This window comes from Lonchura striata, chromosome 12 (assembly GCF_046129695.1).
Source record: "Lonchura striata isolate bLonStr1 chromosome 12, bLonStr1.mat, whole genome shotgun sequence".
In the NCBI taxonomy this organism is placed as follows: domain Eukaryota; kingdom Metazoa; phylum Chordata; class Aves; order Passeriformes; family Estrildidae; genus Lonchura; species Lonchura striata.
The window spans coordinates 14,319,462-14,335,421 of record NC_134614.1 but is presented as its reverse complement, the minus strand read 5'-3'; the positions used below and the strand labels follow the sequence as shown (position 1 = coordinate 14,335,421).

Here is a 15,960-nt window from a genome sequence, read left to right as displayed (position 1 = left end):
CCCCTGGCAATGAGTTGAAAACGTTTGCCAGGTGGGAACTCTGAGTGAAGGGCAGTCAGAAAGGTGTGTCTTCTATCATTAGCCCAGTTTTTGATTTTGGACTCGCTCAAATTATGTTCTTGCTTCTCAGGAAGGACTTGGTTTGAGGAAAAACAGACAAATCCATTCTGGACAGATGGTGCTGCAAAAATGGGTGGCAGAGAGGTGGTGGGAAAGCAAAGGGAGGAGTGGGTGTGAAAGGAGGATGGGGAGAGGGAGCATGTCTGATACAGGCTCAAGCAAGCCTGTGAGGAGTGATGTGAGCCAGCCCCTGACGTGAGCCAGGGAGCTCATGGTACGTGAAAACCGTGTCAACAAGAAGAAACTTGTGAGAGTGCACAGGGGCTTTCTTCTCCCTTCAGTGGCACTAATGAGAGTTGTCAAGCTGCAGCTACTTACTGGGCACAGTCACAGGCTTTGTTCTTGTCTTTGTCTCCATATCCTGAGCTTCTCTTTTTTGGTGCTACCACTCAAACTAGTTCCCAAACAGCCCTGAAATCTGGGAACTTGGGAACAACCCATGCAATTCCTTTTTTATCACCCTGTGATCCAGCCTGTGTTTTAACCAATGGGGTTATTCTCTAACTATTCCTAGAGAGTGTGGATGAGACCATGCTTTGGGTCACAGTGGTGTCATGGAAAATAAGCATGGGAAATATTCTGATTAATGTTATGTTTTGCTATTAGGCAACCAGTAGTGGAAGAGCTGCCAAGAGCTCATTGCTGTCCCTGCAGAGAAGAAATTCCCAAATTGCACAGTGACATTTAGTGGTACCCAGAGTCCTCTTTGCTGGTGTCAGGCCTCTGAATCTCTCCAGAAAAGGGGTATATCCATCTGTGCTCCCATGTCTGCAGAAAGATGCCATCCTGCCAGAACAACCTTTGAGAAGAGATGGTGAATAGATCAGGAAATAAACAGGTTGGTTATTCTCAGTGGCACATGAAGCTCTCTGAAGACAGCAGAAGGAGCATCTCTTCTGAGAGCTGCTTTTACTCTGGCGATATCTACGGAACAAGAAATTTCTTCTTTGTCAATCAACTTTACCATCAGGTAAAACTACAGGTTTATCACTGTTGATATGACATGTTGTCCCAGCTATTGGCTCCAACTGCTGATTCAGCTGCAAGAAGGCAAATTAGGCTTCAGATGCAACCCTGGACTTCTGGGGAAAGCATGCTGCTTTCCTGGGAGCATTTCCTGTTTCCTGTAGAAACAATAAAATGTAGAAATCTCTTTTATTACAAGCATTTTTCATGAGGTGGCTGACTGACTATTTGGAAGGGACTGTGTAATTTGGATAATTTTGCATATGAAGGCTCTCATGTTTCTCATCTTCATTCATTACTGTACTTAATATGTAATTACAGTCAGCTATTAGCTCTTAGCAGTTAATTCCCTGTTACTGATGATGATGGAATTGAGTTCCCACTTCCAAGTGTCTTATTTCATGCTTCTTAGTGTCTTAGCCTCCAGAGAAACATCTCTGAAATACCTCTGTAGAGCAGGAAAAGCATGACCTTCCTAGAGCTGGGCTGGAGTTGTGTTGCAACCTAAACAATAAGTATTCAGGATTTTCATTCAGTTTTTCATTTTACAGCATTTGAAAATGTTTTGGATCCCTCCAGGAGGCTTCCCGGATTAAGTGAGCTCCTCAGGCAGGTGGTTTTCCTGGTGTGGGGATGGTCAGCATGGCTTTTTGTGTCTAGAAATGTCTGTGTATGATTCCAGCTTCAAATCTAGACCTTCACCCCTCCTTCCCACTGATAGTGCAGGAGGACACGTGGGGGGTTTTGGTCAGTTCATCATCCAAGGTTTTCTTTCACTGCACAGTGAGAGGAGTTTTTCCCCTGTGAGGCTGTGGGGTCCCTCCCACGGAGACAATTCTCAGTGAATTCTCCAACATGGTTCCAATCTCAGCAGCAGCAGTGCTACCACACCTGCTGCAACGTGAACTCCCCCAGGGGCACACAGGCCTCCCAAAACTGCTGTGGCATGGGTCATTGTTCCACGGGGTGCAGTCCTCCAAGGCCAGGCTGCTCCAGCCTGGCAGCAGGGCCCTCTCTCCATGGAGTCTCCCACTGAATCTCAGCCTCCTGCAGGCATCCACCTGCTCCAGCATGGGCAGCTCCCACCTCCCATGTGGGCTGTGTGTGCATCTCTGCATCCCTGTGGATCCCCAGGGGCTGTGGGTGCATCTCTGCATCCCTGTGGATCCCCATGGGCTGTGGGTGGATCTCTGTATCCCCCATGGATCCCCAGGGGCTGTGGGTGGATCTCTGCATCCCCCATGGATCCCCAGGGGCTGTGGGTTTTTCCAGCCCACAGACACACAGGAGTGCACTGAAGAATAAACACATAGCACAGCTCTCTGCACTGAGAAAAATCCTAAGGGTGCTGTGCCCTGGGGTGAGCTTGATCCTTTTTTAAGCAGATCTGTGTCATGCTTAAGAGCAAAAAAAGGCCTGGACATCAAACAGTTTAGAGCCTTAGCCTGGCATGGAATATGTTCCTGCAGACTACTGGGTGACCTCCAGTCAGTGATGAGTGTGAAAGCCAGCACCCTTGAGTAGTAGTGTGATGTGGGTCAAGCAAAATTCCCCTTCCTGAGCCAAGAAGGAAAGGAAGCATCTTCTCCAGGCATCTCTTTGCACTCTGAGACACTCATTTTCTGTTTCTTTATGCACCTACTTTGATCCTCTGGACAAGAAGTTTCCGTCTTAAAAAACCTGAGCCTCTGTTCCCAGTCTGGTTGCTTCACAAAATGCTCCTTCCTCTCAGCTGCTCAGTGGAGTGGCTTTTCTGATCACTCATTTACTGGGATCGTGCCAGCCCTTTAAAGAATTCACGTTCAATTACTCCTCTGTGCCACTTTCTGGTCACCAAGGAAATGCCTCCAACAATCAAGGAGGCAGTGCAGCTGATGAGGAGGTTTCCAGCCAAATCCCTCAGCAGGAGGGTAAAAAGACAGACAGGAACTGCTCAGAAAGCCACACTCAAAGTAAAAACGGATCACTTTAGGAGTATCCATTCACACCTCCCCTCCAGGTTGCCTCTAGGTTGTAATAACAGCCTTTAAAAAATTATTGCTGCTGCTGTGGTTTGGGAAATCTAGAAATATGCGAAACTCTAGAGAAAAAATAAATCTAAATATACCTGTCAACCCCACAGGATATTTTCATATTAGCTTGCAAAGATGTTGTATGAATAATTGATGGCATGTTGATATTGTGCCATTGATTAGCTAGGCTCTGACTAAACCATCCACCCCACCCTATGGGATGAAGTGCTGAATATTTTTGTTGTCATTATCAAAATTCTGGCTTTCAGTTCCATGGACAAGGGCCAGAACTGAAACTCCAGCTCCAGCCACCCCAAACATGGGTGATGTTAGGGAGCTGACCCACAACTGAGTTCCAAATGTAGCAAATCTTTATCATGGTAGAAAACCTCAGGTGTGATCAGCTTGGGGTCAGGCTCTGGCCTCACTTGAATGAGTGAGGCTTTGGCAGTGGCTGGATTTGGAGACAGGAGTGCTGGCTAGTGAATTTCAAGCCAGGATTGTATTTACAATTTGATTGTACCTTAAACTGGTTACTTCAGTGTTCCTCAGTTTGTACTCTCTCCTAAGGACCTAGGTAGAAGCCAGCTAAATAACAATCTTGTCTTAAGTGTCTTGTTCTCAGCCAGTGGGGAAAATGTTATGATCTTGTGCTCCATCTTCCACCCCTCGGAGATACACAACTCCATGATTAGATGTTCTCACTGCAAATGGTTTAGCAGGTTAGCCCATCATTTCTAGAAGCATGTAGTGAGTTTTATGCTCTGAAGGACATTTATCCTTTTAGCCATCAATGTCCCTCTGACATTGAAAGCAGGCTTTCACTCATTGGGAAATGAGTGAGATGAGGGTGGAAGTCCTTAATGGGGATGTGTTATGAGTTCCTCTGCCAGAACCAGTGCTGTCTATAGCTGGTTGCAGTCAATCTAACCTGGCAGTGCTGTCCTCCTCAGGGACAGCTCAGATTTCTCTGTCTGAAGAAGACCCTTGCATCAAGGTGATGATTTTATTCTTCATGCCAATACACAGAGGTTGGAGGTGGAAAGAAAAATGAGCTGCTTCTTGCAAGCACCTCTGATCCTTTTGCACTTGCAAAAGTGACTGTTAGGCATGCACATGCCAAAACTCACTGAGAGGCTGAGCTTGGGAGCACAGGGAGCCAGAGCCAGCCCTGCGCCAGCTGTGCAGCAGCTGCTGCCCTGGGGCTGCTGTGTGACTGTGTGTGACACTGCTCAGTGTGTGACATTGCTGTGTGACAGTGCTCGGTGTGTGACACTGCTCAGTGTGTGACACTGCTCAGTGTGTGCCTGCTGTGTGACACTGCTCAGTGTGTGACACTGCTCAGTGTGTGCCTGCTGTGTGACACTGCTCAGTGTGTGACAATTCTCAGTGTGTGCCTGCTGTGTGACACTGCTTGGTGTGTGCCTGCTGTGTGACAACCCTCAGTGTGTGCCTGCCGTGTGACACTGCTGGCTGTGACCAGAGCACAGGGCTCTGACACCCAGCCTGCTCTCTGCAACACTGAGCCACATCACTTCAACCTTTCCAGCTTTGTTCTCTGTTTCTAAAGGCTTTACTCTTCTGATGAGTTTTGAGCTTGAGGATTAATTTCTTTGGGCATAGGTAAAGGAGAAGTAACACACTGAGAAATGAATATGTTATGAAGGTGTCTGTACTGCTTGTGGAGAGGATGGATGGTCAGTAGGCACATGTAGACAGTGAACTTTCTGCTGCCTGGGACAGGGCAGGATATTGGGCAGATACTGGTAAGGAAAACAGCTGCATGACAAGGAAGAGTAAATGATCTATATTTTACTGTGGGAAACTTTACCAATCCATATCACTATTATCTCATCATGGGCTTTACTTTTTCCTTGCTCTAAAAGGATCACATTGTCAACATCAGGAAAGGAATGCTAAATACTTGTATTCCAGTGTCTCCTTGCACAGAATCCATTGCCATATGCAAAAGACACAGTGAGCTGGGACACTTAGCATGAACTTTGAGGATTAAGGCTATAATGTGGGAAAATGTTGGGCAGGTTTCCCTTGAGAGGCTCTCACAGTGTTCCTGTGATTGCAAACCTCCCTGCATAGCTGCAGGGCTGAGATAAACAGTTCTGCCAAAAGAGTAGTTAACCAGATGAGAAGAAATCCACCTCAGTCTACAGGCACGAAGCCACTTGGATCTTGGGTTCACTGTAGTGTGAGAAAAAAGCCTTCCTCCTTGCCCTTGTGTAACCAAAACCTGCACATCCACGCACAGGCAGAGAGGTGGGCAGTGTTACTGGGCTTTGTTTAGTGCTGAAGATTTCCAAGACTCATGCTGTCTGTTTACTTTAAAATTCAGCATTTAAGGCAGATCCCTTCTGTAGCCAGCAGAGAACAATGAGCACTTTTACTGGGTCCCATCTGAAGAGACGTGTTTAAGATGGATTTGATGATTTGCTCCCTGGCTCTCTAGCCTTCCTAACGCTTAATGAGTATGATCCAGCCTGTTTCAATTTTGACATATTCAGTCAGGGGGTTTAGGCATTACTCATCTGGGTTAACAGTGCTCACAGCTTACATTTCCCCCCTTATCTGTGAAAAGCAAAGATTTATGTGGCTCAGCTAATGTGCAGTAGCTGAGTAAACCAGAGCAACTAAGTTGAGTGTCTGAGAATGAGACACATTTAACTGCAATTTATAAAATACCGAAGGATGTACCTCTAGTTGCTTATACTTCATTACTTTCAGAAAGTGGATAGCTGATGTTTATCATAGCTAATTAACAAACTATGGAGTGGGAAGGCAACTCTAAAAGCCTTCTCATCCATCCTCTGTTTCAGCTCCCTGTGCATAGAAGTTTACGCCTGTAAAGATGTCAATTATTGGAGGCATGCTGACCTAATGCTTCATTATCTCGGGAGTCTGAAAGCTCTTCCTAAGCTGAAGCCAAATTACCATGTGTTTGTGGGTGCTTGCTAGCATTTCAACATAGGTAATTAAACTAATATATTAATGAACAACAAAATAAAGCAAAAAATCCCAAAGGATGTTTAAATGGACAAGGGAGGAGAAGGGAGGTTGCAGTACATCTGCACATAACTAGATTCTGACAGCGAGAAGATAGTGACTTTCTATAGCATTAAAGAGATGTTTTAGGAAGTGCTCTGTTTGTTGAAGGTTGGAACATTTACCTTTTTCTCAGTCACTTCCCTTGGAAAAACTGCAAATGACTTTGAGGGTTCTTCCAGTTCAAGTTAATGAATATTTAATTACAGAGCAATTTAAAAAGTAAGGAGAGCTCCAGCAAAGTCCTTTTTTCACCTGTACACAAAACTCTCTCTGGTACTTGTGATGTGATATTTGTTCACATAGAGTGATAGTCCCTTGGTGTTATGGATGGGAAGGAAGTTGTTCTAAAGCTCATTCCCAGGCGGAGTTTGCTGGAAGGGTGCAAATTCTTCAAAAGCTCATTAAATTATTACCTTCATCCTGGAGTGCACACTGCAAAGCATCCACCCCTGGTTCTTAATGTCACCATCCATTCAGAGTTATTATGACAGGGTAGGTCACGGGATGTAATGTACTGCTGACAGCGCTGCCACGGGCTCCACACACCCCACTAATATGGGAAGCTCAGGGCTCACATACTTATGGCTCCCATTACTCCAAACCACTTTGCTGCCAGGTCAGAGCTTCCAGGCAGGGCAAGGCACTGTCCATTCACCAGTGTCTGTCTCCTGAGGCACAGCAGAACATTAAACACATGGTGCTCAGCAGATTGGTTCTCCTTAGCAGCTTGGCTCTCCACACAGAGAAACCTGCTTGTCTGTCATTCCAAGGACTCTGGGGTTTTTTTGCTTAGCACACAGAGACATAAATAGATCTCGTCTTAAGATATCAAAGCTGGTTTGGGTCCTATTTGTGGCAGAAGCTAACTGCTAATGGAATGAAAATCCATAAATGTTGTCGGCAGCTTTTATCACCCAAATGTTTAAGGAAGCTTTACCACAGACTGTGCTCACTTGTTAACTGTAATTATCCTGGTAGCAGACATGAGAAGACTGAGAACAGGACACTAAAATGCTGCTCAAACTAGCAGCACGTGCAAATGTAAGTTTTGCTTTGCCTCCTCCAAAGCTGCTTTTTCAACAGCTGGACTGTGCTGCCTCTGAAGTGTCCAGTGCTGCCAGTATCCTTCAGAATCATATAAAAGCTTTTGGTAAACAGATTGAAGAGATACTTAGCATATATCATGTGCTATGGCTGCTCATTGTTTCTGAACCAGAAGGGCTCTGCATTTAATAGAAACCTCTGACTGCTGATACAGGCAAGCAACGGTTCTTCCTATGGCCAGGAGTGTGCAGGGGATTAATATTGTACGTACAGGTTCTTGAGAAGCCAAGGCATGTGATGGCTACTCTCAGCTGCTGGTATGAGACCTGGAGGCAGCATGTGGGTTGTACACTTTCTCTGACCATGCACTTCTTGCATTCAGGAACGGAGAATTTCCCTGCACCAAAGGAGTGGTGGCACACAAGCAAGAACATAAGGCCTTTTCCCTCTGCCCAGGCTGCAAATGAAAGGAAAAAACCAAGATTTCCTAGAATTATGTTTGTCTCTGGTGTTGTAATGTTATATATATACACACTTACATATGATCAGAATTCTAAGCTACTTTGACAGAGTATCTGGACTTACCATATCAGGATGAGATCTATGCAAAGAGTATATGAACACTCCAGATTAGAGTCTGAGTCTGGAAAGATGCTCCTCATTATTAGGGAGAAGAGGTTAGAGAACAATGAAAAGTGATACAATCTAGAGGTTACAGAGTCTTTTTTACTTGGAGTCTTCCACATCTGTAGCTCTGTGCGAGTGAATTAGAGCTCCTTGTGTCTCAGTTTCCTTAAAGCACCACAGGAGAAATGCAGCCTAAATTAGAAAGGGAGATCTATGTGTATGTTTTAGCCAAGTATCTCCAAAGTCTCTCACAAATAGAAAGTCAGTTTCAAAACAAGCTCAGCTGGACAGGGTAGAATGAAATGCACAGAAATAGTGTCTCCTGCTCCTGGAATGTACCCATGTCTGGGACTGAATGTTACAGCAGTGCTTTTTTCACAGCCTGGCACAGAAGTTCACAGCAGGGTACAGGGATCATGCACTGCGTACCTCTGAAGAAGAAATGGTGATGCAAATCTGAAGAATGTAATCTACCCATGCTGGAACTCAGAGATTATCTGCATAAGGAACTTCTTCAGTTTGCACCCATGTTTGACAGCCTTTCTCAAGTGTCTTTTGCCTTTGTGCTCTGGTGGCAGGAGACTGGTTGCAGAGAGCTCTGAGGTGTTGGCAGGGCAGCTCCAGAAGCATCAGTGAGTGTCTGCCTGCATCCAGCTGTTTTCAGCTACGGCATCGCCTCCCTGCAGGGAGCTATGGGGAAATACATGCTCAAACTTCCTTTGAAATGGGAATCCTCCCAGATCTTATGCAGTGTTTCTAAACTTGCTATTTAGGTGGGAACATGCCCTTGAATTTGGCCTCAAAAGGCAGAAGTGATTGTACTACAAGATCACAGGGCAGGGGCTCACCTGGTACTGATGGCTGCAGCACAAAGCATCAAGTGTATTCAAACACAAATTCTCTTTTTCAAGTATAAAATAAGAACTCAGAAAAACCTTGAAAATTACTGTCTTCTTTTCCTCTTGACTGTACAATTCTAAGTCTGGATTTCTGACAGGTTGAGAATAAACTATTCCCTCTCTAAGCAGTAAACAATTATGATATGGCACTCCGCTCTGTGGAGGATTGGACCTGGAAATATGATAAGTATAGTAGCTAATGCTCAAATAGAACCAAACAAGTCCCCAAACCTAATATTACCAGGGTTAATCAGCTGGGAACATTTTCTATTAAATATAGAAACCACTTTTCCATCTTACAAGCTAGTTATAAATAAATATAAATGGCTTGTAACTTTTTTTTTTTTTTTTTTTTTTTTTTTCAGGAGAGCCTGGCACAGCCCCAGTGAGCCTGATCAGCCTCTGTTGTGGAGCTGAGTAACAGGGAAACAGGCAGCTGCAAACCTACTAAATACGTGAGCAGGCTGACACACTGCAGCCCAGCTGCAGAGCAGGGACACAGATTTCCCCCTCAGTTCTCTCTGCCTGTGGGTGACGTGCCCTGAACAGGGCTGCAGAGGATGAGCAGCATCCCTTTCTCCTGCCTGTGGAGGACACACTGATGGGGAAAAGAAACTGGGCTCTTTGCTTGGTGTTTGGGAGGAAAAGGAGAAAATCATGACTGAAATAGAACTGAAAGCGCTGAAGAAGTTGTTGCTGTTGGTTTACAGTGTGGAGAGTTTGTTAGATTAGGACTGGCACAAATAAATGGTACCATGAGCAAGAGTTGGCAGGTGTGCAGGCCTGCACCATGGGAGTGCATGGTGACTGATGGGCAGATACCCTCAGCATTTGCACTTTGAAGGGAACTGAGTCTGGGTTCCAAAATCTGCCTTTTTGTGCCTTATAACAGCAGCATCAGGACATTCATGTAACATTTATCAACTTCTCAGAATGCTACTTAACAAATAGATCTCCTTGAGGAAGCTCGTAAATTGCTCAAGAATCCTTGGAGGAAACATGACTCTAATTTTCATGCTGCTAAAATGTCTTCCCTGCCACCCCACCCACCAGCAGATTCTGCTCTTGGAAGGTGATGGGTGACATCTGTGTGTGTCTGTTCCACAACAGGGTAGGACACTGGTCCCCCAGGTGACCAAGGGCTGGCTGAGCCAAGAGCACAGTCTGAGGGTGTTGTCAGAGCTGTGGTGCCTCCCATGGTTTCCAAAAGGTCTAAGTGCTGTCTTATGGGAATTTTGCATTCAGGTGTCTGGGGATTAAAATACATTAGCATCATAACTGTGTGTAGTTTACATATTCATTTGGCAAGTCTTGAGACAGGGTACACAAAATGCACCTGCCTTGTTAGACCATTCCTTTGAAAAGCTGCCCCTGAGAGCCTATGGCTGTAACTATGCTTCTTAAAAGCCTGGTTTTGGTAGTGAATGTGTCCACACTCAGACTTCATAATCCTCTTTAAGCCCTGAGTTTTCTGCTGAGGCTGCCAATCTAGAGGCCATTTCTTATGGTGATCTTTGGGACACTTCGAGTGCATATTTTGTTTTGCTAAACAATATTGTTGGGACTTCCCAGATCCTTTCTCAAGAAAGCTTTGGCTTTTCTGGAAAGAGTTCAAAGAGGAAAGTTTGTTGTTATTTGCAGCAGCAAACAGCTAAGAAATCAAAGGTAGCAACTCATAATACAGATCAGCATAAGGTAAGAATGAAACCATTTCCAGAGGAAATATCCTAACAAACCAGAACGACATTTCAAAATGATAATTTTTAAGTCACTTAATAATATTCTTTTCAGTACAGCTGTGCCCTAAGGAATAAGTGTCTATATTTAATTCCTCTTAAGCAAGAGGCATTTGTCTGTTGGGAAAGGTTGCTTTGTTCATCTTCCTTGGGGGCAGTGAGACAGCTCCAAAAATATTCAATAGTATCCAAGTTTCTGCAAAACTGAGTGGTTTTGAAAGATGGTTTATTTTAAGAGCTATTAAAAAAAAAAAAAGAGTAGAAGGATCACTGGCTTACTTTGAGGTATCAGTTCCAGGCAGAACTGAATGGAAGAAATGATGCTCTTCTTACCTACATTTGGAGCTGCTAGATCCCAGCCCAAAGATTTCCTACTGCCACTTCCATCATACTCAAGCATCTAAAAAAAACTATTATCAGGCTGTGTCCTATACCAGGGCACTGCAAGTGTAAGTATTCTTGAATGATTCTGCAAGGTATCTTGATGTGATCACTGCAAACTGGGAAACTGAGAAATACTGCTTTTACCTCATACTCTGGTGTGAGCTACAGGGAACTAATTGTAGGGATTAGCATAAATACAGCCACCTTGTTTCTTAGCAAAGGTACAGTTATGCTAAATTAAACATGCTGAGATGACTAAGAATAATTATTCATCATGATATCTTACTGAATTTTCAGGGGTCAGGAAGATGACTCCCTTTTTAATACTAAAATTATCATTAGCTGAACAGAGCATATTTGATGTTGTCATGAGTAAACTTGGGAGATGAAGCAGACTGAGTAACTAGAAAAAAACTCTGCCCATGGCAAGGGGGTTGGAAATAGATGATCTTAATAATTCCTTCCAACTCAAACCATTCTGTGATTCTGTGAAAACACTGATTTTATTTTTTTCTCTCTCCCTCTTACTCAGTAGCCTGAGCTACTGAGAGAGAGAAATGTACCCTGCAGAGGCAGCAAAGCACAGGAGAATGGAAAAAAGGCTGTGCTGTGTGTCACTGCTTGTGACAGTGTTATTAGTCAAAATAATGGAAGAGCTCAGAGGTGACTCATGAATGAAAATAACTTGGTAATTAACACCAGTGAACATTTATTTAGGAAAAAATGGGTCCCTTCAAATTAATCCAGTTAGGCTGATGGGTTACAGGCAGAGATCTCTTATTGATGGGCTGAAGTGACACTGTAACACACTGACAGTCTCCTGATGCACAGGCAAAGCACCAGCACTTTAGTTATGAAAATCCATGGGCCAATGTGCCAGTCTTTAAAAGTCTAGCAGGGCTAAAATGATCACTGGTTTGACAAAAAAAAAGTCTGCTGCCATAGCACAGTTAGTTTGGTTGTCTTTGGATTCAGCATTGCTGACCAAATAGTGGGCTCTGTTGTTTTGCACACTATTTGGAAATTTAGTTAAGTGGGGAGTTGTGGGGAGACTCACAAGAGTGAGTGGAAGTTAATTTGCTTTTCCTAATGTGAGGGACTCAAGGAGAATGACAAAAGTGAAAGGACACCTTGGAAATGAGCTTATATAGTCATAAAGATATATAAAGATATAAAGATGTAACTACATTCAGAGGCTGAAAGCCGAAATGGGTAAAATTTAGCCTCATAAAGACATTCTAACAGAATTTCTAACAGAAATGCTCCAGTTCAACCAGGAGTTAATCTAAAGACATGTTATGTGCTTTGAGTCACACAGGACAATGGTTCCTCTCTTGCCTTGCAGGATATCAACCATGGATGTGCTGAAACCACAGAGTTCCAGTCTGGGATCTGAGCCTTGTAATCAGATTGGTGAGGTTTGAGTTAAACAAAATACAAAATGAATACATTATCATCTGTTTCCTCCCATTTTGCTTCAGGGCACTAACTGTGGGAAAATCACAAAGTGCTTGAATTCTTCCCAAGCTTGGGCAGTAGCCCACATCTCAGAGGCAAGATGGCACATGGAACATTTTCTGTTTCCAACCATTTCCCTTGGGGGTACCAGGTGCCTCTTTCCTGTAGTCCTGTGAGCTGTGCTGTTAATTCAGCAACTCAGAGCTCTCAGTGAGGAAGGACAGATTCCCACTTCTGTGTTTTCCCTACTGTATTGCTCATGATACTTGAGAGATCCCAGTGATGTAAACATACCCAGATGTGTGGAAGCTTCCCTTGGCCTCCCTGCCACGCTGCTCTGGGGGTGCTGTGAAGCATTTCCACTCTGGTTTGCAGGTTTCTGTGGGAAGGGGGCTGTTGGGACAATAACACCGGGTGTGCAGGGGGCCTGGCTGCGTGTCCTTGCAATGAGGCAACTGGATCCCATCCCTGGCTCACACTGGCATTTTCTGTTGTGTGGTGGCACTGGCACCATGAAATGTCAGGTCTCAAAATGGAAATGGCTGGCATTGTTTAGGACTGATTCCAACAGATGCCTTTTGGATAGAAGCACTCTATTGCTGCCCTTCTCCGATACCTCGTGAGGAGAAGGATCTCGAGTAGGTCATTGTTATGCACAGAGAGAACCCTGCTCCCTGAGCTCCCTTGTTTTCCAAGTAAACGAGCTTTGGAGGTAAATTAGCAAAAGAGACTGATTCATTAGCAGCAAGGGAAATCTGTGTGTTGGAGGGGAGCCCAGCTGCCCAGAGGGATTTACGTAGTGACATGCTTCTCAAATCTTCATAGAACAAGCTGAGTGATACACACACAGGCTTGAACTGTATCACAATCACATGCTTGCTAGGCTCAGTTCTTATCTCACGGGTTTCTCTGGAGAGTATCACTTGCTCCAGTCCTTCACAGGGCTTTAAAATTGTAAGGGAAGAAGTCACAGTGAGGTGTCCTTTAATGTGAGAAAATTCTGTATCTGTTTTCTTTTCCAAATTAGGTCACCTTGTAAGGCAGTTCTGGATGGAGTTTGTCCCTGCAGTTACAGAGGCTGTAAATAACATAGGTATTACAACATATTTGACAGGATTTCATTGCGCCATCACTACTCTGTCCGAATATAATATCTCAAATTAATAACAAATTAATTTTATCTGCTGAAAGACCCCAACTGTCACCCTCCTGCCCGGAATGAGATAATTCTGGGCAGTTACTCGCTTAGAGGAGGAATGGGGCCAGCACATTCTTCTGGCATCATTACCGAGGGCAGGCTTGTCACAAGGATGAGTGCTCCCCTTTGTCCAATCACACAGAGCTCAGGAAGGAGAATTCAGCCTCCTTGGAGCATCTTCTGCCTCTTTGTTGGCGTGTCAAGCACCGGTGCCAATTAGTGCCAGGGATGAGAAGGGCATTGGTCCACAAGATCAGAAGCAGAAATGCACAAACTGCTCTCACAGGGGATGCTGAGCAGCTGTAGGATTATAAAGATCTCTGGCCCCTCCTGACCTGGGCCAGATTTGAACCATTGACCTAGAAGCGGAAAGCTTGAAATCCCTGCACAAGCCACAGGATAAACAGGACTTGCAGAACCTCTTTTGCATTCAGTTGCTGCCATCTAATGGCAAATGGAGAGGGGAAAGGCCTCAAGCAAGAGAAAGTAACATAAATATCACCCCTGGGGCTCGGTAGGTGGTAAAACCTGCACAGATGGTTCTCATCAGAGCGCTGGGGAAGCACTTTAGGCATTTAGGCTGGTTTTATTCCTCTGAAGAATAGTTTAGTTTATTCCTCTGAAGAATAGACAAAGGACTGCTGTGCCCCACTACAAACACCAGGTCTTACACTGCTTTTGCTCTTCACTGCTGGGTTGTTTCCATTCAGGAAACCTGAGGGAAAGTCTGTTATTGAAGTCTGGCTTAGCAACTGCCCCAAGGGCAATGGCAACTGAGTGTTGAGTGCCTATAACTGGGGGAGGTGATGCGAAAAAGAAAGTAGGAGATGGCACTTTTAATTTTCTTAGTAACACTGGTGCACACAAAACATCTGGACTTCCCAGAACTTTGTATCAGAAAGATAAGGTGGTGGAGATTAGAACAAAATTAACACAACTATCTAAAATATATTTGGCCTGGCCTAGGAGACAATAAAGCTCACTTTCCTTCAAATATTACATAAAGGAGAACCAAAGAGAAGAGATTCCTCCTTCTCCCCCTTTACCAGCTTCAGGAAGTTCCTTCTGGTTTCTACCTCTAAACCCTCAGATTTATAATTTAAAAAGTATTGTTCATGCATCAGTTTTACACTGCTTGTTTCTGTCTATGCACATAGCTCCAAATATTTTTTTTAAGTCATGCTAGCTAACACTGTCTCACAGAGGAGAAAGGCTAGAGAATGTATCTTCCTTTATGCATCCGTGAGCTGCAGCAGGTGGGTATCCAGAGGCATGTCCCATGATGAGCCATGCAGCAGTCTCCAGAAGCCTTAACACAGCCCCAGTGGCGACATGGGAGCTTGCAAAGCCCAGAAGTCCCACTAAGTCTGTGACCAGGCTAAGTGAAGTCGTAAATCAAGATTTATATTTGAGAAACGTCTCCAGTAGTCCCTAGTCACCCAAGAAATGCCATCTTATAGGAGAAAACTGGGAAGGAAATAAAAAAAAAAATCACATCTTCAGACAGAATACTGAAGAAAGCTGCAAAATTCAACTTTCCTTGGCTGAGGGAATAATTGCTGGAAAGAAAGTCCAGTTGTGAAGCAGCATGGAGGTGACAAAGAGAATACAAATCTTATTCTTTTTTTTCCCTACTGAAAGAAACAGTCTTCAAAAGTACTGCAGGGATAAACAGAAATGAGTGCATTGAGCCCTCACCTTGTGACTGCTGGTGCTACCTGCACGTCTGTGAGAGAGCAGAGGAAAGCAGCACATGCGAATTGTAACTCAGGGGGGAGATAAAACATTTTAGCAGGAGGCTTTGTGCCAACAGGCACTTCTCAGGCTGCAAGGAGCAGCTGAGCTATCCTATCTAAAGGGTCACTGCAGCTCTGTTTGCAATCAAGGTCCAGCCACTACTGCTCCCTTACGTCCAAGCCAGCATCTATCCAAGCAGTGTTGCTGCACTTCTGAGCAAGTGCAGCTCTGTGCTGCTGGTGAAAGCAGCCTGCTCAAATATGCAGCCTGGGGATGCTCCGGGGACTGCAGCCTGCTGCACCGGGTCATGGCACACGAGGTGTGCTGCACCCAGAGTGAGCTCCGGCAGAGCCGGGAGCTCTTGCTGCGGCTGCTGCCAGACCCAGGTGTGATTCCCTTGTAGAACAGTTGCATTCCTGAGCTGGAAGCATCACCAAAGTGTCCTTGTCCATTAAGTGCCCCGGGAGAGTTTGTGCTTGCTCTGTAGATATTTTACTTTGAAGCTCATTGGTAAAATGATAGGAGAATACACTTAACAGGTCTAAAACTGTCTTGGCAACGTTGTTACTGTTTAAAACCGCGCTCCTTCCCCTCTTGTTTCTCACACCAAGAAGCTGTCTTCTGACCACTCTCAGGGAAGAATCAGTTGCAAAGTAAAGATGTAAAATTACACCAAGTGAGCTGAAATTTAAAGCCTTGCCCTTACAGGGCGACGTTCA

General features: G+C 44.6%; 1 long non-coding RNA gene across 1 annotated transcript in view; it reads right to left on the bottom strand.

The window, feature by feature from the left end:
- LOC144246997 (uncharacterized) overlaps window positions 1-15,960 on the bottom strand; it is a 77,660-nt gene that overhangs the window by 60,460 nt on the left and 1,240 nt on the right. The window lies entirely within an intron of this gene.